The sequence below is a fragment of the Mytilus galloprovincialis genome, chromosome 1 (genome assembly GCF_965363235.1).
Source record: "Mytilus galloprovincialis chromosome 1, xbMytGall1.hap1.1, whole genome shotgun sequence".
Lineage (NCBI taxonomy): Eukaryota > Metazoa > Mollusca > Bivalvia > Mytilida > Mytilidae > Mytilus > Mytilus galloprovincialis.
Window position 1 is genome coordinate 10,383,299 of NC_134838.1, and position 23,144 is coordinate 10,406,442.

Consider the following 23,144-nt stretch of genomic DNA (forward strand, 5'->3'; position numbering starts at 1 on the left):
ATGGACATGTTGCATTACTGTCTTTAATAGTTGAAAACTTAATGTTGCCCTTTAGATACCGTTTAGTATTTTCGTCGTTTGATTGCTGTCTAATTCGGCTGTTATCTGCTCTTTGGTCGGATTGTTGTCTCTTTGACATGTTCCCCATTTCCATTCTCAACTTTATATACCGCATCTCTATTAAGAATAACGATTTATTTAACGGTTATAATGCCTATAACTAAGCACGTTAAATGTGAATATCATATTACTCAATTTGGCATTGTAATCCTGTGAATCCGTTTAAACAGGTACAGGAAAAACTATTGTCTGTTACCGAACAATTCCCACCGTGTTCACATGGGGATCTTGAACATGGCGTTACTTGAAGAAAAGAATAAATATAGTAGTTGAATGTAAACATAAGAAGGCGTCGTATGAATGCTTATGAGACAACTCTCCGCCGGAGACCAAATGACATTGAATGTGCATATTTAAATATGAGAGTTGTTGTGTTCTACCCTTTTTGTGGTTAAATAATGCAGAAAGAAAATGAGTTGCAGTAATAAGGTCGCCCAAAATAGTCATGTTGCCTTCGGTTTCAGAATCTCCATCTCTGTGTAACAGAAAAACGTATGAATGTATAGGTGAAAGTTTCTGAATAATGCAATACTTGTAATTTCTTTCTTTATATAAATATTATTCGTTTATGGTGGTTGCTCATTCATGTTTCTAAATTTCAGTTTCTTCACCAGATAGGTATTTGTGGTAGCCTTCGTTAGATATGTTTTGATATTGATGAAATTAAACTGAATAATAAAAATGTTTCTCCTATTTTATTATGAATAGAAAGAGATGTCCGGTATACGTCAATGGTAATGTAATAAAATCACAAAAATAACATGAGACATTCAGATGGCAGCAAACAGTCTTCCATAATAAACAGGTCTCTACACAGCATATCAAATCAACTGCCCATAGTCTATTTAAAAGTAATGCATATTTAACAGCAACAAGCATTGCACAAGGTCATGCTTTTTAATTCTATCTTTGACGTATTTACACTAAACTGAAGTTTGAAGTCTTTGAGATTATGGCTTATTTCTAGTCAATAAGTATAAAATACCACATCTCCTTACTTACGAAATGAAATATATGTTTTATTCCGTTTTCGTTTGTAAAAGTCGTTTATCAAATTGTGTGCAGTCAAAACATTTTTTCCTCTAACATTATCTGTATTAAAACAAAAAATTATTGTACAGATAAATAAAGACTAATTATCATATTTTGTTTTATTTTATAAAATGAAAATAAAACACACAAAAACGATTCTTAAAATTACACAACATTACACATGTTTCAATTTCACCTACTTCATCATAGATTTATGTATATCATAAAATTTAGCATTCCTTAGTCAAGCAACAGAAAGTTCGATAAACAGTTTCGATTTGAAACAATAATATCACATGATTGCAGTGTTTCAATAAAAAAGATCATTAGCTTAAGAGGTCATCACCTGCGAAAACTGATTATGTTTTGAAAGCAATATGCATTTACAGATGTTAACCTACCTTGATTTCCAGAATTTGTGTCTCCTGTAATAGAAAAAAAAGCGATGTCTATTAATTGAGCGTAATTGTTTGAGTGAAATTTTTTTAAAATGATAATGCAATTGAATTTCTTTGTACACATAATAATCATTATCAAATGATCAAGAGCAATGTTCAGTGTCACTACGCCATGACATCAAACTGGATTGCCTTTGTTAAAAGTGAACGTAGGACCTCCTTTATAGGCATTTCATTTATAGATTAGTCTTAGTGATAGATGGACTAATTTATAATTTTATATTTTATGATTCAGGAAATTTTAATAAATTGTATTTTGAACGTTAGATGACACAACGGTGCAATGAAATAATAGAACACAATGTATAAGTTTCCTAATGTTAATTATGTAATTGGTTAGTGAGGAATTATCTTTTGTTCATTAACAGTTCAATTTAATAAATTTAAATCTGAGGTACTCTTTTATACTGTATATACATCACACTTCCGCGGAGAAGTTTTATCGAGCACCAATTTTATAGTTTAATTGTTGATATTCACCCCACATTTACCAAGTTTTAGAATAGTTTAATTGTTATACAAAAACTTTCTTAGTTTTCCTAAACGTAAGGTTATACAGACAGAAGAAGTATACTTATCTTCAAAATTATTTTCATTTACCTGTGTTTAATTTTGATATTACAAATGGCGTAATTTTTTTTCCAAAGCTGATGTTTTTTTCTGAAATTGTTTAGCATTTCACAGCGGTTTAATACTTTTACTATAATTATTCATCCCTTATTTTTATTAACTTTGTATTAACATTGCATCACATATCAAATTTATTCGTTCAGTGTATGTTCATTTGGTCACTACGTCTTTTGATTGAGATAAGTCATTCCGATTGATATTTTATAGTCTGTCTTTCTATGTTGTGATGTTACACTATTGTTCCAGATTAGGGTGAATATTTGGTACCATTAAAACGTTTAAACCCGCTGCAATTGTTTGCACCTGTTCTAAGTCAGGAATCTGATGTTCATTAGTTGTCGTTTGTTGATGTAGTTCATAAGTGTTTCTCGTTTCTCGTTTTTCATGTAGATTAGACCGTTGTTTTTTCCCGTTTGAATGGTTTTACACTAGTAAATTTATGGGACCCTTTATAGCTTATCGTTCGGTGTGACCCAAGGCTCCTTGTTGAAGACCGTACCTTGACTTATAATGGTTTACTTTTATAAATTGTGACTTGGATGGAGAGTTGTCTCCTTGGCACTTATACCACATCTTCTTACATCTATTTACAACTTAATTGTATTCCACAGCCAATCTTATTCCAGCTGTTTACATCAAATACTACCTAAGTAATTTAAACTTAAATTGAAATCCACAAGTTATTGTTAATTCCTGTTTCAATTGTATTGGTATATTTGAAATAACCATTCTTACTAACTGTGGATATAGTAATTTGTTTGGTAAGGGTAGTATCTAAAGATTTAAATTCATATTATTTTTTTTTTATTATTTCTTTTTCATTTTTGCATTGTTTTGATATTTCTTATTTTTCTTGTATTTTTGAAGTTCAAATTATTCAAATTATTACATTAATGGATTAAATTGTACTGCACCAATAAAAAAAACCTTTTTTTTTCTCAATTCAACTTTCAATCAATAATCCATTAAAAAATAAAAAAAAAAAACATGTTATAAATTTCCTGCGTCCGAAGCGCTTTTCTGGATTTACCTGTATTGACCTGCAATAGGAACGCTCAACGTCAATTTTTTTTAAAGCCAGGGATATATAAAAACCGAAACAGTTGAAGACCTATACGACGACAAAAGACCTAAAAAAAATAGTCAAATCCATCTATAGTCAATTTGCCTGAAGGAGTTGAAACCTTAGTTTCTCATCAATTTCAAAAATTACAGAGAGGCAATTCAAGCTGATAAATGTGTTGTCTGCTCTATGGTCGGGTTGTTGTCGCTTTGACACATTCCCCATTTCCTTTCTCAATTTTATTCGAGGCATTTGTGTTTATAGAAATTCTTTGTTTTGAACTGTGAATATGCTTAAACAAAGGATAATCCCGTACGCAGAACATAATGTACATTCGTTCTTCACAATTATGGAAAATCAAATCCTATTCCTATTTCATTGGTAGAGAGCATTTGGTTTTTTAATAGACAAAAGCGCGCCCGACGTACACATTTAAAGCCTGGTTTCTCTGATGCAATTATTGACCAAAGATATTAAAAACAATTCTCAAATTTTTTACTTAAACTTTTGTTAGATTTCTTTTCATTATATACAGTAAAGCACCCGTAAAAAAATCCCTCATATTAAGGTCAACAAAACAGTTTATGCCAATACATAGACTAAATTAATAAAACAAAAAATAGGTGAGAAGACGAAATTATCCATCGCTTATCTCCGAAGACTGCCGACGGTCATATAATCCGATACATGTATGAATGTAAATATAAATTAACAGACAAACATGCGCAATCATATATTGACAATTTTTCGAAGTTTGTTTTATTTCATGTTATAGCTTTAAATTTATGTAAATAATCGTATTAAAAGTTTAAAAATGATTTTTTGTGGGCCTTATCAGTAAACGAACTGATTATTCCTGGTGGCTTCCTTGTTTCACTTTTCAATCTTGAAATTTTGTTTCTCTTTAGTGAATAAACATACTGAACACTTGCTAAATACATGCGCTACCTATCTCCACTAAAGGTGAAATTAAGGATTGCATGAATACGGAAAAACTGAGTTGAATTATTGACTTGCGATGTTTTTATCTTATTTTTACAAAATGAACCAAACTGATTGCTAGTAGAGAAACATTATTTTTTTATTTTCCTTTTCAAAGCATTTTAAACAAAATGTATTACCATATAACCTATTCGCTACGCATGGACATATTATATGAATCGAATAGACTCAGAATAATTATATAAACTAACAAAATCTCTTTTTTTTTCAATCTCTCTAAACGTTGGGATTGGGTAATACTACAATCTAGTTTGATTATATACTAGTATACAAATTTGCATCGATTCGGATGTGCTACAATATTGACTCTGCACAAATCATAATTGATCAATAAATCATGTCATCTGAAATGAGTCCGTATCATATTGAGTTTTATGAAATGGGGTGGCACAAGATGTTTAGGTTTTTTTTTCAGTTCGTTTTATTCATTTATTAAACTTTGAAATTGATGTAATATTAAGTATGGAGTTACTTTATATGCCCTAGTAATAGGAACATAGGTTTAAAGATAGTCTACAGAATGTAACAATTATATATTAATCACCATTTCTAAACTGATAAACTGAATTCATCAAAACTATATACTGTAAAAAATGATTTGACAGTTAACATTGACAAAACTAAGGTAGTTGTGTTTTGAAACGGTTGTCTTGTCAATGATTATGAGAGATGAGTCTACAATAATGACATTTTAGAGACGGTCGATTACTTCTGTTGCTTGGGATTTAATTTAAAATACAATGGAAAATTTCTATTTTCACAGAAGAAACTGGCAGGGCCATAACTACCTATGAGGCAGGGGAGGCCTCCCCTGAATTTTCTACACCAATTTTTTTTTTTGAAGTAATAAAATGAAATATTGACAATATGTACACGAAGAACTTGAATTTATATTATAAACAACAACAGTTTACAGTTTTAACTGTTTTATCATGATACGTGATATAGGTCAGTTTTCGGGATTTTGATCGATAGTGAAACGTTTCAGTATTTGGTTTTTTTTTCGTGTGGCCGTCCGTCTGTTACTCAGTATTCGTACGAGAACATATATGAAACCAAGGATTTGTATAGTAAAATACAAATCCTTGATGAAACTTTGCTTTCGACAATTTTGAATAAAACTTAACTGTTCACATTTATTTAGGGGCTCAGTTAAGCAGAGGAAGTTCCCTTTGTATTGTGAATCTTTTATGATATTGGAAATTCGTTACTGGCTGAATCCGAGCTGTTGGATCATTTTTTTAATGTCTCCCGATCGTACGAGAACATTATGGTCAATGTCTAAGTAGTTAAACACTCCCATTTGTTGTAGCAGGGACTTTCTATACTAAGTATATACTAGTATAGAAATTCAAGGCTCCGTGTTGAAGGCCGTACATTGACCTATAATGGTTTACTTTTTGTAAATTGTTATTTGGATGGAGAGTTGTCTCATTGGCACTCACATCACATCTTCCTATATCTATATGCATGTCTGTTTGGCTTTTAACAATATTGAAATTCAAGGTCCTCGATAAAAAAAAAATAAAAATATTGCGTTCTATGATCTTGCTTTAAATGTGTTTTTTTAACTTACCAGTTTGATTTCTAACAAAAATATCTTTAAATACAGATAATAATCATTATAATTGTTTGCAAAAAAATGCTTCCACGATCCTTTCTTAAAGTAAGGAAATCGAAGGAAAACAGGTCATTTTTAGCCACTGATTTTATTGAGAAAAAAAAAATCAGCGGTCACAATGTATTTAACTGTTTAGGGTTAATAATTATAAGTCAAAGTACCGGGCCTACAAGACGGAGCAAGCCGGAGCCTTGGCTTACCCCGAACAGCAATATCAGCTTGTTTTTGCATAAAAATTGCTTCCAGGTTCAAGCAATACTGATGTTTCTTAAAGTAAGAAAATCGAAGGAAAAAGGATCATTCTTAACGATTTTACTGAGAGAAAAAATCGGCAGGGGCTGTGCCCTCCCAACCCCCCTCTCTAAGGGCCTCAGTCGGCGGCCCCAAACCCGTGCCCCCCTTTGAATTTGAACCCTAGTTACGGCCCTGACTGGCATAACTAGGTTGAACATCAATGTTTGTCATGTTATCTACGTCAAGGAATTACTTTATCAATACTCAAACTCTCCTGTCTCTATTTGATTTGTACGTAGGTAGTATAATTTCATACGCATGCAAAGTCTGGGGATTCTTTAAAGCTGATGGTGTCGAAAAAGTCCACTTGCATTTTTGCAAAAGACAGCTAGGTTGTTAAACATGTCTACACATTCTGCTATGATATACCTGGAACTAGGAAGACTTCCAATAATTGGTAAAAGGAAAATTTTAAGCTCCATATATTAAGAAATGTGTATCGATTTTGATATCGAAAACCTTCAAAATCTGTAAATTGGGCAAAGTTAATAAAAAGTAAAATCACAAAAATACTGAACTCCGAGGAAATTTCAAAATGAAAAGTCCCTAATCAAATGGCAAAATTAAATGATAATACACATCAAACGAATGGACAACAACTTTCATATTCCTGACATGTTACATGCATTTTCAAATGTAGAAAATGGTGGATTGAACCTGGTTTTATAGCGCTAAACCTCTCACCTGTATGACAGTCGCGTCAAATTCCATTATATTTCAACGATGTGTGAACAAAACAGACATAATGTGTAAAAATAGTCAAAATATGGGTACAGCAGTTACCACTGTGTCACAATCTCAAAACAAACAAATATTTAACAAAAAAGCACAAAAAGCATCTATCAAATTTAAAATCCACATTCATGGCTTCGCGTGTATGACGTCAGAAAATGTAAACGTCACATAGGGAGAAATATAAAATAATTTTGTCGTTCAAACTATTTTCAAAAAAATTATTATTTCACATGGGGAATGGTGATATACAGGGTTAAAAAAAATAAAAGTTATGTGAGAACTAATTTAAGAAACAGACCGAGATTTAAAATTATGCAGAAGTTCTTTAGAAGTTTTAAGAATCAACATATGGTTAATACCACTACGCTAGTAAAGTAATTTTGTCGTTCAAAGTATTTTCAAATTTATAATAGAACAATAACATAATTGCGGGATCTTTAAAAGTACATAGATGAGCTAAACAACATTGGCATTGGAGATATGTGGTTAAAACAGTATTTGAGATTGATTATCCTCTTATTAAGCAACAACTTTTAGATATTAAAAACGTGAGATATATTCGTTAATAGATAGCAGTAGTAAGTTTCGTATCTATAAATGCATTATAAACAGCTTTGATTTACAATATTATTTGACGAATTTGATCCCTACTGTGTACCAGAGAGCACTTACTAAAATTAAACGTACTTCTCATTCGTTAGCAGTTAATACTGGACGATATCAAAGCATTGAGTTACCACGTCGTATATGTACAATTCGCCGTCAGCGTATTAAAGACGAATTCCATTTTGTCTTAGAGTGTCCGAAACATAAGGAACTTAGAGTAAAATTCATCAAGAAATATTACTGGTCTAGGCCAAGTGTGTTTAAATTTATTGAACTTTTTAGTATATAGAACATCAAACCGTTAAACAATTTAGGAAAATAAACTATTGCTTTTAAAATCAGAGACAACATTATAACATTCAATGACAGAAAATTCAATTTACTTTTGCCATAATCACAACGTCACAATGACATCATGAATATCACGTCATTGCTACAAAATAAACTTAGATGACCGATGGCAATACAATTGTCATGACTCATTGATTATTTAGTGTGTTGAATAAAAGCAACAGTAGTATACCGCTGTTCAATAGTCATAAATCGATTAAGCGAAAACAAATCCAGGTTACAAATTTAACCCGAGGGAAACACTATAAAAGGAAAACAACGGAACAACAGAAACACTGAACTGCAACAAAAACAAACGTCAACATGCATATAGAAATGGACAATTTGATAACAACTGCCATATTCCTGACTTGGTACAGGACATTTTAAGAAAAAATGGTAGGTTGAACCTGGTTTTATGGCTAGCCAAACCTCTAGTTGATATGGCAATGGTTTATTCCTTTGTAATAAATTTCATTGTCTATGACCATGTATTTGGATGACATTTTGTACAAAATGTGTACAAATTATAATTTGTATTTTAACTTTCTTTGTACACATAATTTGTGCATTTTGTAATTTGTACAAAAACTGACTATACAAATAACTTTTTGTACAAAATTTGACTTAAATTGACTAGTATTGATTTTGTTATATAAAAGCATTGGTATAACCTTTAAAATTATTATTCAATGACCACATAATAAACCTTATGTTGTACTATTAAACCCTGTCCCAGGATGAGGAGGGTTGGGCGACAACTAGCATTTTTTAACCCCGCCACACTCTGAATGTGCCTGTCCCAAGTCAGCAGCCTGTAATTCAGTGGTTGTTGTTTGTTGCTGTGTTACATATTATTTAGTTCATTATTTTGTATATGAATTATGCCGATAATTTTCACGTTTGAATTGTTTTACATTTCTGCCGTTTCAGGGCCTTTATAGCTGACTATGCGGCATGGGTTTGCTAATTTTTTAAGGCTGTATAATGGCCTATAGTTGTTAATTTATGTGTCATTTGGTCTTTTTTGGAGCTCAGAAATTGTTGTTGCAAAATAAAGATGTGTCTTAAATCGTTTTTCAGAACGAAAAAAAAAAGTTCTAAAACTCAAATTAACAAAGTGTCACTGGCTTCATTTGTGTTTTGAAAATAACAACCAAAAAAAAATAAAAACCCACAGAAATTGATGTACAAGTTTTAAGTGAGCTCAAGTCGAAATGTGTACAAATTGTAATTTGTACATGCATGCACTTTTTGTACAAAAAACAATTCGTACAAAATCAAAATACAAATTATAATTTGTACAAATTGATATCTTGTACACCACATATATAAAAGATGTTTCGGTAAAAGTCGTATGGACCTAAAGACCTATCCTCATCAGGTATCCCTACCCATATGTTTCCTTTTTCTTGATATTAAGAATTGCTCGAATTTGACTTTAACGTAAATATGGGGATAATTAGGAAATAACTTTATTGAAATTTAAGCTCCGACGGCATCAATTGCCAAATTGATGCCGTCGGAGCTTAAAATACAATATTGTTATCTTCATTCTAATGAAACTGACAGAAAACAACGTTAAAACATGTATTAAAAATCTGTCATATGCAGTCTGCGGTTATGCGTACGTCCCATAGCATCAATTGATGCCATGTAAGAAAGTGACGTTATCCAATCAAAATGAACGTTACAAACGTTTTTTTGCATTAAAATGGTCCTTGTACCCCATGGGTACATATTAAATTCAAATCTATTCAATTATCAATATGTATAACAAAAAGAAAAAAAATATGACCAGAATACCTGATGAGGATCATAATTAAAATGTATATATGACTCCGTTAAGGTCTACATATAGGTATAGGTCCATACAATCAGTATATATATGATAAGATCTACGGGATTAGTCCTGGACCAGACTGATTTTAATATTTAATTTACTGTTATCTTTTTTTGTCCCTTTTTAATTCCTAGTTATCTGTTTTAAGCCAAATCAGTTAACTGTTTTGCTGTTATTGGGACCCCTTTGCCCCCCTGATAATGCTGAAAAGATTTTTAAACAATAAAATAGTAAAAATGTATTCTGCAATACACGGACAAGAATCCAGCAAAACAATACGATCATTATTGTTTAATAGTATTGATCGAATAAGTTTAAGATCGTTGTGTCCCTATTTCTTACTATTTCGTTGAACGACTACAAGGAAAATCTATAATTTGATCAAAATAAATGAATAAAAAAACTGACAGGAATCAAATCACATTCGAATTCGATCTATTACTTTTTATTATATACTTAGAAGTAAATACAGATAAATTGTAGGTGAAATAATTCATTGGCAAGCATGCTGTATCAGCCAGCCGTGATGATATCGATATCAGCACGGTTGCAAAGGCTTTATCACACCTTTAATCTGTATGACGTCACATCATCGATTGTAGTCACTGTTGCAAAGGCTTTATCAAACCCCTCATCTGTATGACGTCATGTCTAACCTATAATCTCTATGACGTCATTTCAAACCTCTGTATCTATATGACGTCATGTCATATAAAAAAAATCTACTTGAACAGTATGAGGGAGGGTAGGAGGGGTCCTGATTCCGAAATCCCGGGCTTAAAAACACGAAATCCCGAGGTCCCGAATTTAAATAAATTGAAATCTCAAATCACGAAATTCAGAAAAAAAAGAATTCCTGGATCTTGAAAGGGTCAATCCCAAAATCCTGAGCTACAAAACACTCGATCCCGGTGTCCCGATAAAGTTCCTATCCCCCTCAAGTATATGTATATAATAAAGTGTATATGATATGGCTTTTCCAATATCACACACCGTATCAACCCTCAACCAATATAATCCCTCGAGCAGAGCTCTTGGGGTTATATTGGTGTATCGTGTTGATGCGGATGTGATATTGAAAAAGTCATATGATATTCTCTATATATCAATCTTTTTTCAAAACGTTCGTTTATTTGAAATTTATTCAAAATATACTTGTATTGTCGAGGTCTTTCCTAGCTTTTATGCGGGGTTGGTTTTGCTCCATGTTGGGGGTCATACCGTTGTCATATAGTTGCAAACATTTCTGTCATTTGGTCTCTGGTAGATAGTTGTCTATTTTGGCAATCATACCACATCTCCTTATTTTATATCATTTTTCTAGTTACACAGTAGCGTAAAATTCTAAAATAAAATAAACCAAACTAGAAATTTGTGTACTTGATAATTAATAAAAAAGGATAAAAAGAAAACTTTTTTAATTTGATCATCTTTATATTTTAGTTTTATCTAGAACAGTCATTTGCAATTTATTGTAATGTTGAAAAGCGACAATACCTAAAAAAAACCCGTTAAAATGTGTGAATTTTCCCTGACATTAACATTTTTCTTTCTATCAACTTATTTTTTCGGAAAAAGAGGAAACCGTTATCGAATTAAGTTTTAAAAGAAAACAACGTTCGGACATTATCAAGCACGTTAAATTTACGTTTCGGTGAAGGGTTGGAAGTTTTTTTTTCTTGTTATCACGGCTTCCTCCACCAACAAAACAGTACACCACGATTAAATTAAGATATTGTTGAAAGCGGCGTTAAACTTTCATATAGAAAAGTTAATTTTATTTTCTTTGAGTCAGAAGGATATTTTGAAAATGGGATATTCATTTTCACCTCTTGCAAAACAAAGTCTGCTAAATTATACGTCGGGCATTTATTTTTTCGATTTCGTTCATTTTGTTTTGCCTAATATTCATTATACACTCCGTTTTCTAAATTGGACGGTATAAAGTGATTGGAATGATCAATTCGTCCGTTCTTTCGTCCCTCTGTGTATGCATTGCACTCATACCATGCAGATAGTAGTAGACAATATATATCCGCCTTTGGATCTACTTAAGGCCAATGCACGTCTTAAAATTTCGAGTCGACGTTAACCGCTCGCTTCATATTGTATCAAACACACCACAAAAAGCCGGGATAATTTTCAATGCAATTGCATTTTGAGAAAGTCCACACTTAAATCTTATATCGGTATTAGTATTTAACATCAGCGCAGTATTTAAATCTCTTTCCTAACACGTCTAATAACAATGAATTGAGTCTTTTTGATTTAACATAATGATACTGCTATCGATGACGACTTTTTTTTTTTTATCGAAGACACTAGTGACATTCAAAATTGTTGTATTTTATTGGATCTTCGTAATCTTCAACAGTGTATTTGAATACAAATTTTAAATGATTTAAATTTACTACAATACAAACAGTTCTTTGCTCTCTTTCAGAAAATGACATCTAAACTTGTTGTAATGAAGCTAGTATAAAATTTGTCAAAGAAAGCTTCAATTGAATGATGTTTAATTGTCATTTCGAAGTATTTGTGACGAAAAGGATTAACTCTTTACCTTGGCTTCTATTTTTGCTGGCGACTATGTTATCGTTTGAAGTGCAAAAGGTCTATTCCGTACTAACTCCGACTCCTTAACAATGGTTGATAGCCCCGATAGTTCACCCCGATATATCACCCTCCAGTGACCGGAAATTGCGTTCCCAATATGTATGCACAGTTGGTATAAAGAAGTGATATATTGAAAAGTGTATTCAGTATAATATAACACATACTGCCTGTAATATCTTGAGATACGCCGGAATGCCACCTTTTATTATAGACAGTTTGTGTATTATATTATACTGGAATAATATATCCCAGCTAATACTGCAATTTGATTTGCTACCTTGACAGTGTATATATGAGCCTATATACCCTGTGAAAAAAAAATGAAAAAAAAAGATAATGGTCATTAAAATTTAAAATGAGGGCACTCGAGTATAATATAATTGTTATTCGGGCTTCATACGGAAGATCTATCACAACATATAACATGGGAAGTAAAAAACATGGCAGATGTATTGCAAGTTGAAAGAGATTTGACAAGTCTCCTTTCCGGTGCACATAGTGCGTTCACCTCAGTTTAACGGGATCCGTGTTCCTCGTAAGGGTTAATGTGGCCATTGTGCGTTTTTCTGGTCTCCGGACATTTTTGTGTCCCTTTATTTCCTTTATTCTTGACTAGAACTTGGATTTCCTGCCAAGTTTAATAGATGTAAACCACTTTTATGAATACGTTTTAACTTAAAACTTAGTTTAAATTTTAACCACCTTTATAAATACGGGCCTTAACATGTAAAGTCAGATACTTTTGTTACTATGGTGTGCGGTTACCACTGTCCAAGGTTAATCGAAGGATAGGACGCTTAAACATGTTTAACCCCACCACATTTTGTATGTGTCTGTCCAAAGTCAGGGACCTTTAATTCAGTGCTAGTAGTATGCTAGTGTATATAATATTTGTCTCTCGTTTGTTGTTTTGTATATAAATCAGATCATTTAAGTTCATTTACAATTTGTTGTGGCGGGGTCTTTTATAGCTTGATATGTGGTTTGGGTTTTTCTCATTGTTGAAAGCAGTCCGCTAACATCTATGCCATTTGGTCTCTAGTGGATAGTTGTTTCATTGACAATCATTACAACATTATAACCATTTGTCCTGATAATAACATTGAAATTCTAAAAGCATCATTATATTTGCGAAAATGTGCGAGCTTTAAAACAAATACAAATGTATATATCTACCTTTATATTCACTCCAAATAAATAGGCTTACGAATATCACTGTAGTGGACAGAAATAAACCTGTGGTAATTTTCCATATCCGATTTGTATTCGACGAAACTGTTGTTTTCGTAGGTGACTTGTCCATACCTTTATACCTAGAAAATAAGTTATCTTTTTAAAATCTATTAATGATGCAACGAATGAGCATTTGACTTTACTTTTGCTACAAAATATGCTTTATTGAGTTTATGTAGAACTCATTAAATATACCAAGATTATGATTTAATACACCAAACTCGAGTTGTATTTTCTTAAGACTCATTGGTGGTGCTTGAATCAAACACAGTTGGAAACCAAAAATATCTGTGAAGTTGAAAACATTCTGTTTAATTCTTGACTGTTTCCATGAATTTTTATAAAAAATTTCTTCTTTACTCGAAAAATAATTTCTTTAATTAAGTATTTGTCACTGAACTTCACACAAACAATCAATTAAGCAAATATGCGTCGCTTTATGTTATGCAAAGTGCCAATCAATCAATAAATCATTTCATTAATCAACAGACCAATACATCTACCAACCAACCAACCAACCAACCAATCATATAGAAGCATATTAAACTTAAAGAATATGAAATGACTTTCACCACATCTTCTTTTTATATTCATCAGTAATCGTTAGCTAAAAGAGTTATTTGCTAAAACTATTATCTTATATTTACTGGTAGCAATGGCACAAAAAATATCAATGTGCAGATTAAAAAGTAGAATAACAAAAATACCAAACTCCAAGGAAAATTCAAACGGAAAGCTCTTTATAAAATGGCAAAATCAAAAGCTCAAACACATCAAAAGAATAGAAAACAACTGTCATGTTCCTGACTTGGTACAGGCATTTAATATGTAGAAAATGACGGATTGAACAAACTTGGTTTTATAGCTATATAAACATTTCATTTGTATGACAGTCGCATCTATTATTAGATTCGGACGTTTAGATGATCCCTTACTTAAATGTCTCGACTCTAGTCTCTCGACATTTTTTTTTTAATAAAAACATCATCTTCAAAAATATTTCCAGAATAAAAAAAAAAATGAAAAGTGTGAAGTGGTGATTTCGGAGGTATGTTATAACAATCGCTACCTATTGATCAATTGACACGCGTTCCTTAAATAAAATGTTAAAGCGATAAATTCTCTCCAAAGTTAATCCATATGAGAAATTTACAAGACATGATGATGCGTAATCTGTAAAAGTTTGAGAATTAAGTTTCTCCTATTTTCATGCTATTTTGACATTTCTCAATCGGAAAAAAACTTTGTTCTCGGTAATTGATTGGTCGAAATGCAATATTGACGTCAAATTTTCTTGATTTCTACTTAATTTCCAATCGTGACGTCATAAAAAAAAAGATGACCATGCCTGATGACGTCACATGTAACACAAAGAACACAACTATCTGCAAACCTTTGAAAAGGAAGGATAAACTTTCTTTAGACATCGCCTAAAAATCATTAGAGAAACAGATTCCAAAACTATATCTCGTGAATTACGATATTTTTCCACTCTCAACAGTTTAATTATAGATATTCAAAAAGCTCAACAAGCCTCGCGTTTTAAATTTTAAAAGTTAACTGTCTCGAGTGGCGAAATATCGTAACACAATCAATGCAGTGGTTAAATCTATATATTTTTTTGGAATCGGCTGTTTGAGATCACGAGTAATATGTTAGTGAAATCATTAAGATCTTTAATTGACCTGTAAATCAGACATTCATCTGTGAAAACATATTCGTTTAGATGGTCACAATACAATATTTCACATCTTGTGTTTTTTCTCAGGAAGTCCTTGATAGAAGGTTGCTGCTTACAAGGAAGCTTTTGAACAAAGAATTCCTATTGGTAAAGTTTGGGTCATCCCTCGAATGTTAAAGGACGTCGTCATAATTCTGTTGACTGCTATGGAATATATGTGCGATAGATGACCACGAATATGTCTCCATGGTCGTAACTACAATCCCATTTTTTTTAAAGAGTGTATAGGCAAGTTTGTCAATTGAAAAATACAATGAGTTTATAAACATTTGAACATGACTAGATAATACTCAGGGTTGAGCACCCCTGTCCTCTACTATTACTCATTTTCATAAGTTTGATCCATCACATTGCTTAACTTTCAAGTAGTTGTTTGTAAATGAAGATTTTTTAAAGTTCATTCTCATTTCAACTAAATTTCAATCTGAAACTGCTGATTTAGAATATCAATTCCTTTCTTTTTAGGTTTAGACTATTTTCTAATCTTTTTCCTGAATTTATTGTAAACATATATTAGGTAATATATGTATGTGTTAAAGTAATTGGGTGAGCATTTGCCAATTATATCAAACCAAATTTTATTAATTTGATCCAACAAATTCACAGTCATGAAGTATACAGTTAATGTCATATCTGATGAAACAAACACAAATTTTGAAGAAAGCTTTATGTTAACTTTTCATTATTTATCACAATTATTAAGTGACTCAATATATTTGACCTCAAAGCATATATAAAAGAAAAAGACAGTGATTTTTTTTTAAACATCATTAAATGCAATATATATAGAAATACTTTCCAGCATCTTTTTTAAATGACCTTTTAGTCATAGCCCCTAACATTTCTACGTTGTTGTTGTTTTTTGTTCACCTCAGGATGTAAATGTCTAGGTTTGAGCGTTCCTGATTCCAAAGAGGCGTGCTTCTGGCACACGAAATCCATAAAGTGTTATTTTCATTTATTGTTCTTTTATGCTCTCCATTTCAACATTAAATTATCTACATTTCTAAGAGTTTTCTAAGAGTTTTATTTTTCCTCCAACATCTTTTGCAGGTAAAAAAAATAAAAGATTGTGCAAAGAGTATAGTTACTATTTTTCAAATTGTGATTAGACGAAAAGTGAAACATTAGGCTCAACTTCAAACGACAACTTTTTTTAAAATTGAGTTTGTAAGGGATATAACGCTTGACATTTGTAGAGCTTACTAAAATTCAATTCCCTGACACCTGAAGTATGAGTATTATGGAAATATTTTGTGTAGTTTTGTTCCCTTGAATTTAAGATGATAATGAATGCAGTCTCTTCTGTAAATGGTCAGGGATAAAATCACTAACCATTTCATCTTTAGTAAAGAGGATTTGTTTCTGCGGACAAACTAGTTTTATGTCGACGTTATGAAAAATATGAAGTCATCTCATTTTGCTCATAACATACAAGAACATGTATAATTAATTTCTCAAATGATTCTAAATTTATTATTTTAATGTTTACACTATAGAAAAGCTGATGTAAATGACAGAAAAGAAATTACAAACCAAACTTACCTATTACAATGGAGGAACATGTATACAATTGATTTGCATGGTCGTCATTTTGACAGATAGTAATTATTTTGTGGAACTTGCAACATTTATCTTATAAGCTGATTTCGTGTGAAGTACACACTAAATGTCAGCAGTAATAAGCTAATTGAACATGTATCAAGTCTGTGTAAAATTTTGTAAATGTAGAATGAAATTGTCTTACCTTTTTTATTATTGAAGACTTCTTCAAAGTATCCTTTTTAACAAAGATCTTTTTCCTTTTCTTTAAGATAAATTAAAACAGTAAGCAGCAACTGTAGAATTTATGTAACTTAATGAAAGTTACTTTAACATTATAAATTCATACAACGAGTTTTAGTTGACTGCATTTTAGGTTTGATGTTATTATTGGTTACTGATTTGCACGGTCGTCGATTTGACAGATGGAAATTTCTTTGTTAGTAATTATTTGGTGGAACTTTAAATATTTATCTTATATAAGTTACATGCTTATCTGATTTCGGATGATGTACACACTAAATATCTGCAGTGATAAGCTAATTGTACATGTATCAAGTTTGAGTTAAATTTTGTAAAGGTAGAATGAAATTGTCTTACCCTTTTTATTATTGAAGACCTCTTCAAAGTATCTATTTTAGCAATGATGTTTTTCCTTTTCTTAACGATAAATTAAAACAGTTATCAGCAACCGTAGAATTTATGTAACTTAATGAGAGTTATCTTAACATTATAAATTCATACAACGAGTTTCAGTTGGCTGTATTTTAAGCAGGATGATATTATTGCTTAATGATATTAAGACGGAAAATCTTTAGATCCAATTTTGATGATCAAGATTCATTACATTTCTTTCGTATGGTTGCCTTTGGTTTTGTTTCAATGTTTGGTAATGGTGATGCAGCTTGAGCAGCAAAATGAGATTTATTTTTCTACATTTACGGTTATAATGGTGTAATGTTTAGATACCTTACACTTAGATACATTCGGCGTATTTAGTCTCAACCAGTAATAGTAGATTGTCTTGATGACTTTTTGCAATTATGAGAAAATCAAATTCCATTTTGATATTTAGCAATTTTCACAGACCTACGATATTGTCATCATTATTTATCAAGCATCGCCGTTCATACTTTGTCCAATGAATACTATAAAAATCAAACATATTTTTGCAAATGATAAAACGTATTTTGTGTTGATTTTGTAGCAAAAATAATTATTATACATAGCGTTGAAACTATACATGTGCAAAATTTGCACCTCAATATGCTTAATCGTTATTTTTATTTCTTTTCTTCAGTTTCACTAGATAAAGCCTTATACACATTAATAGCGGTTTTCTTTTTAAAAAAAACCCACCCCCACCCCACCACAAAACGTATGCTCTATGTATAAAAATAATAACCATTTATTTTTCATTGCTTGGACATATTGATAAGAAAATATTAAAATCACGGAATTTACCGAAGATGTAATTTCGTTTCCAGCACTTTCATCGCTTCATTTTTCACATATTTTTTTTATATTATCATTAAATTGAACTTTTTTGTCACAAAATCAAAAGTTGAAAGATATCCATTGAATATTAAAAAAGTTATTGTAGTTAGAATTAGTCCGACATAGATTTTCAGGTCCCTTCAGGTCTTTTCATTTCTCCGTTCAGGTCCAAATTTTGGCATCAATTTTTTTTCCTTTTTTTTTAATTTTAAAATTTTAATGAAATATAAATATTTACAATTAATAAAATTTCAACTTGAAGAAATTCCATCCAATAATAAAAAAGTTATTGCAATTTGAATAATTTTAATCGTATATTTTCAGGTCTTTTCAGGTCTTTTCAGGTCCACTTTCAGGTCTTTAGTGTAACCCTTGATTTCTGGTGTAAATAAACAAACCCGACGATACTGATTAGAAGAATACAAAAATTACAAGGTGAGCAATATGGTTTCTTATGTGCAAAGAAGCCTACACCAAGCATCACGGTATTGTAATGGGCAAGGGTTTCAGTGCACTATAGGATACTATAGTGTCAGCTGTTGCAAATTATATAATTTAGCTTTTTACAATGCACAGCTCTATATTTGACAATGACCCCCAAGGCAATCATTTTATACGATCCTTCGAACCCAAAAAAACTTGCAACACAGTGAACTCCCAAAAAGATGTTTGCATGTGGAGGAGACAGTTTGATGATCTTTGATGTACTCGTACATGATGATTTATTCTTTGGAGTTGTCAAGAGGCTGATTTAGAAGGGGGCCAGGGGGCTTGCTATCCTTTTCTGGGAAATTTTGTGGTCCTGCACTTATGAAAATTTCTGGATCCGGCACTGGTTGTTGGACCATAATAGTCCCAGTATGGACACAGTGGTGATCAGCAGTCATTATAAAAAAGAAGATGTGGTATGATTGCCAATGAGACAACTGTCTACAATTAAGAGACCAAAATGACTCAGACATTAACAACTATAGGTCACCGTACAGCCTTTAACAATGATCAAAGCCTATACAACACAGTCAGCTATAAAAGGCCCTGATATGACATCTATAACAATTCAAACCAGAAAACCAAGGCCTTATTTATATACAAAAATGAAGGAAAAACAAATATGTAACACATAAACAAACGACAACCAATGAATTACAGGCTCCTGAATTGGGACAGAAACATGCATAAATAATGTGGCGGGGTAAAACATGTTAGCAGGATTCCGATCCTCTCCCTAATCTTGGACAGTGGTACATGTATAACAGTACAACATAGGAACAAACTATACAAATCAGTCAAAAAAGGCTTAACTCATCAGATTGCCCATTGATATATCAAAAGCACTGAAAACTTCATTTGATATGTCTGATTTCAATTTATTCACATCATCAGGTCTTACACTTAGTATATTTTTTCGTGATGAACATTACTATTTGGTTGATTATGTAGGAAATCACTGAAGCATGACTGGAGAAGTCGCACCCTCCCCCCTCCCCCCCCTTATTGTCCCAGCTGACCTGAGAATCTGTCCCATTTTAACCATTAACGTCATACAACAATTACTTTTCCATTGTGGCATCATATATTTTGTATGAAAACATCAAAATTTTACATGGAATATATGTGATGTACATGCATGCATGTACAGTTTGTAATGGCAGACATATACATATTGTAGCAATAAGGTGTATCCAAAGCAAAATAATTAATAATAAATCAACTCAATGGATAGAAGCATACTGGTAAGTCAATTTTTTTTTTCACACAGCATCTGCTTAGAGTGATGAGATATAAATCAGGAGATCAATCACTGGTTTTAGAAGTCAAGAATTTTTATATTTTACTTATTTGGGTAGATACATGTACATGTAACACAACATTTATCTTGTCATAATACCTGTACGCTCAGTGTTCTTCATGAAAACTATCACACTGACACACTGATTTTAAATCATTATCATGATTATAGGAAAGCACAGTGTATAAGCAAACATTTCAGGAGGCAAAGAGTCTATTATAGGCTGACTGCAATAGTCTGTATATTATCTGAAAAAGCTTAGTTCTTGTCAACTTTCTTATTATTTCAAACATTTAAATAGATGTCTATGTCTCCCAAATTTGGTGTATTTCTATTAGCTTTTTTTAAAGTCATTTTCATTTATTTTTCAACCCGGCCCAGAAATATGTTTAATATAGCTGATTTAGAGAAAGGCGACCTGGGTCACCTCTAACATAGGCTATATTTATTGTCACTGCAAACATTTTACCTGTTCAACACCAAATGCTGTCAAGTTTGGGGCCCCTGGCCATGGCTCTTTTTTTTTCATAATTCATCTTACATGTACATCTCCTTTGAATTTGTTTGCTTATTTGTTCTATGGTCTATCTATGCATATCTATCTATATACCACATTTTCATGGTCCAACAAAAATGTTTAAAATGTATACATTTGACTTTTTTCCAGCTTCTCTCATGTGATAGCCATACCTTTTTGGTCACTATTTATGTGTTGCGTTTAAATATGAATTGTAACACTTTACAGTGACTGAACAGGTAAAACAAATACTTCTCAAGAAACAGAAAAAAGAAGACTACTTGGAACAGCACCAGACTACATGTATGTACATGTATGAATAAAAACTCAGATCGGAATAGCATGGAGGATATGATATGTCCTTGTGAATAAGCAAGGAAAGCTTTTAATAATAGTGCCTATTTTTTAATTTACTAGATCTTTCATTCATTATCTGTGCAAATTTCAACATAATTTGTCATAAATCCTTATCTAACTTTACTCAAACTTTCAGTGGTGGATCCAGAAATTTTCATAAGCGGGAGCCCACTGACTGCCTAAGAAGGGGCCAACTCCAGTCATGCTTCAGTGATTCCCTATAAAAACAACAAAATTTTTCCTAAAAAAGGGGTGGCCCAGGCCCCCCGAAAAACCCTCTAACTCCACCTCTGACTTTAATTTAATATGACAAGTGTTTCATTCACCAAAATACTGGTGCGTTTCTGTGATAAATATCATGCACGATTTTATAAATGAGAGGGGAAAGAAGATCCACATGTGGTGTACCTGCACATGACAATTGCAAACTGCCCCATTTTTCTTATCACAACCAATCAACTGATCATGCTGATACTGACATTACCAGAGAGTACACATCAAATGAAAAATTACAAATAACTGATACATATTATCAGATATTACAGAATTAAATATGTTTTAAATTTATTACAAAAAAATGTGTTCTCAATCTTGTAGATAGATATTATTGGATCTCATATACATGTAAGTACCAAAGACAACTGTCTATCCAAGTCACAATTTATAAAAGTAAACTCTTAAAGGTTGTAGTTTGGTCTTCAACGCAAAGCTTGGTTCACACCAAACAGCAATTTTATATAGTCCATATCAATCATGACAATGGCGTTTGGGGTTAAACCTGTTTTCGTAGGTAAATAATATTGCCATGGAACTTTTTTCATGAGAGTGTTATAGTCTATAGAGTATTACTTCCTGTTTGGTGGAATAGTGAAATAAAAGTCAATACGTTCTTGCTCAATCCTATGTCGCTTTGAAGGTGTCATGATTGTAATCCTCAGCTTAAGCAATGTGTTACTGTAATTTGAATTTCAAAATGACTGCAATGAGCAACGTTTTTCGAAGCACTGGTCAACTCCACCATATAGGAAATCACATGACTTTGACAATCAGTAAATTCCAGCGAAAAATATCTCTATAAGTAAAGAATTGTCGGATAAAAATTAAATAATAGAGTACACAGGAAATGGCAAAGTTCACATAGTCGCGTATGATTAATCATTTAAAAAAAAACGAGCAAAAAAGGGGGGGATGTGGCATACACACTTTATGTCCCCCTCTGGATCCGCCACTGCCTTCTGTTGTTGTCCATTTTGTCAAGTAGTAATCCTCAAAAGTATGTGTAGGTTATATGCTATTTTTCTAGATAGTTTTTACAAAGAGTTGCACGTTTAACTTTATCTTTTTTCCCATTCCATATGAAATTATATACTAGAGTTTTAAACTTTTGTATTATTTCTTTTGATATGTACATATTTGATGCGATATAAGTTAAATTTGGAAGAATTAGTGATTTTACTACTATTATTTTACCTATTAATGTTAAATTTCTTTTCATCCAGTTTGATATAATTTTTTCACATTTTTTAAGCTGTTTATCAGTGTTTAGTTTTTGACAGTCTTGATTGTTATAACCAAAGTAAAAGCCAAGACTTTTAATATTATCTGTTTTCCAATTTATGTTTTCAAATTTGTCTCTGCTATGTTTAAGTTTTCCCAACCAAAATCCCTCTGTTTTATTTCTGTTTAGTTGTAATCCTGATAAACTTCCAAAAGTTTCAATTATATTCATTGCTAAACTAACATCTTTTGGTGATTTAAGAAATAGTGTTGTATCATCTACAAGTTGACATATTTTAAGTGAGCAATTTCTACCATCTAGTTTCACCTCTAAACCTTTGAGATTATTATCTTCTCTTAGTTTAATTGCCATAATTTCAACTACTAATACGAAGGCTAACGAAGAAATTGGACATCCTTGTCGAATTCCACGAAAAATGTTAAAACTGCTGGACACCCAACCGTTGTTGAGTATACAACCTTTTATGTCTGTGTACATTGTTTGAATCCATCTTATAAAGCTACTTTTAAAGCCAAATTTTACCAAGGTTTCTGACATAAAGTTCCATTCGAGGGAGTCAAATGCCTTAGAGAAATCAACAAAAAGTATAGCACCATCTA

The 23,144-nt window shown here is 31.8% G+C and overlaps 1 long non-coding RNA gene across 1 annotated transcript; it reads right to left on the bottom strand.

Annotated features, from left to right (window-relative positions):
• Positions 1-255: 255 nt before the first annotated feature.
• Positions 256-17,175, bottom strand: LOC143069264 (uncharacterized). Its single transcript, XR_012976352.1, has 4 exons — positions 17,072-17,175; positions 13,527-13,663; positions 1,554-1,577; positions 256-363 (listed from the first exon to the last, which is right to left on the bottom strand). It is a non-coding gene; the product is annotated as an uncharacterized LOC143069264 (long non-coding RNA).
• Between the last annotated feature and the right edge of the window lie 5,969 nt (positions 17,176-23,144).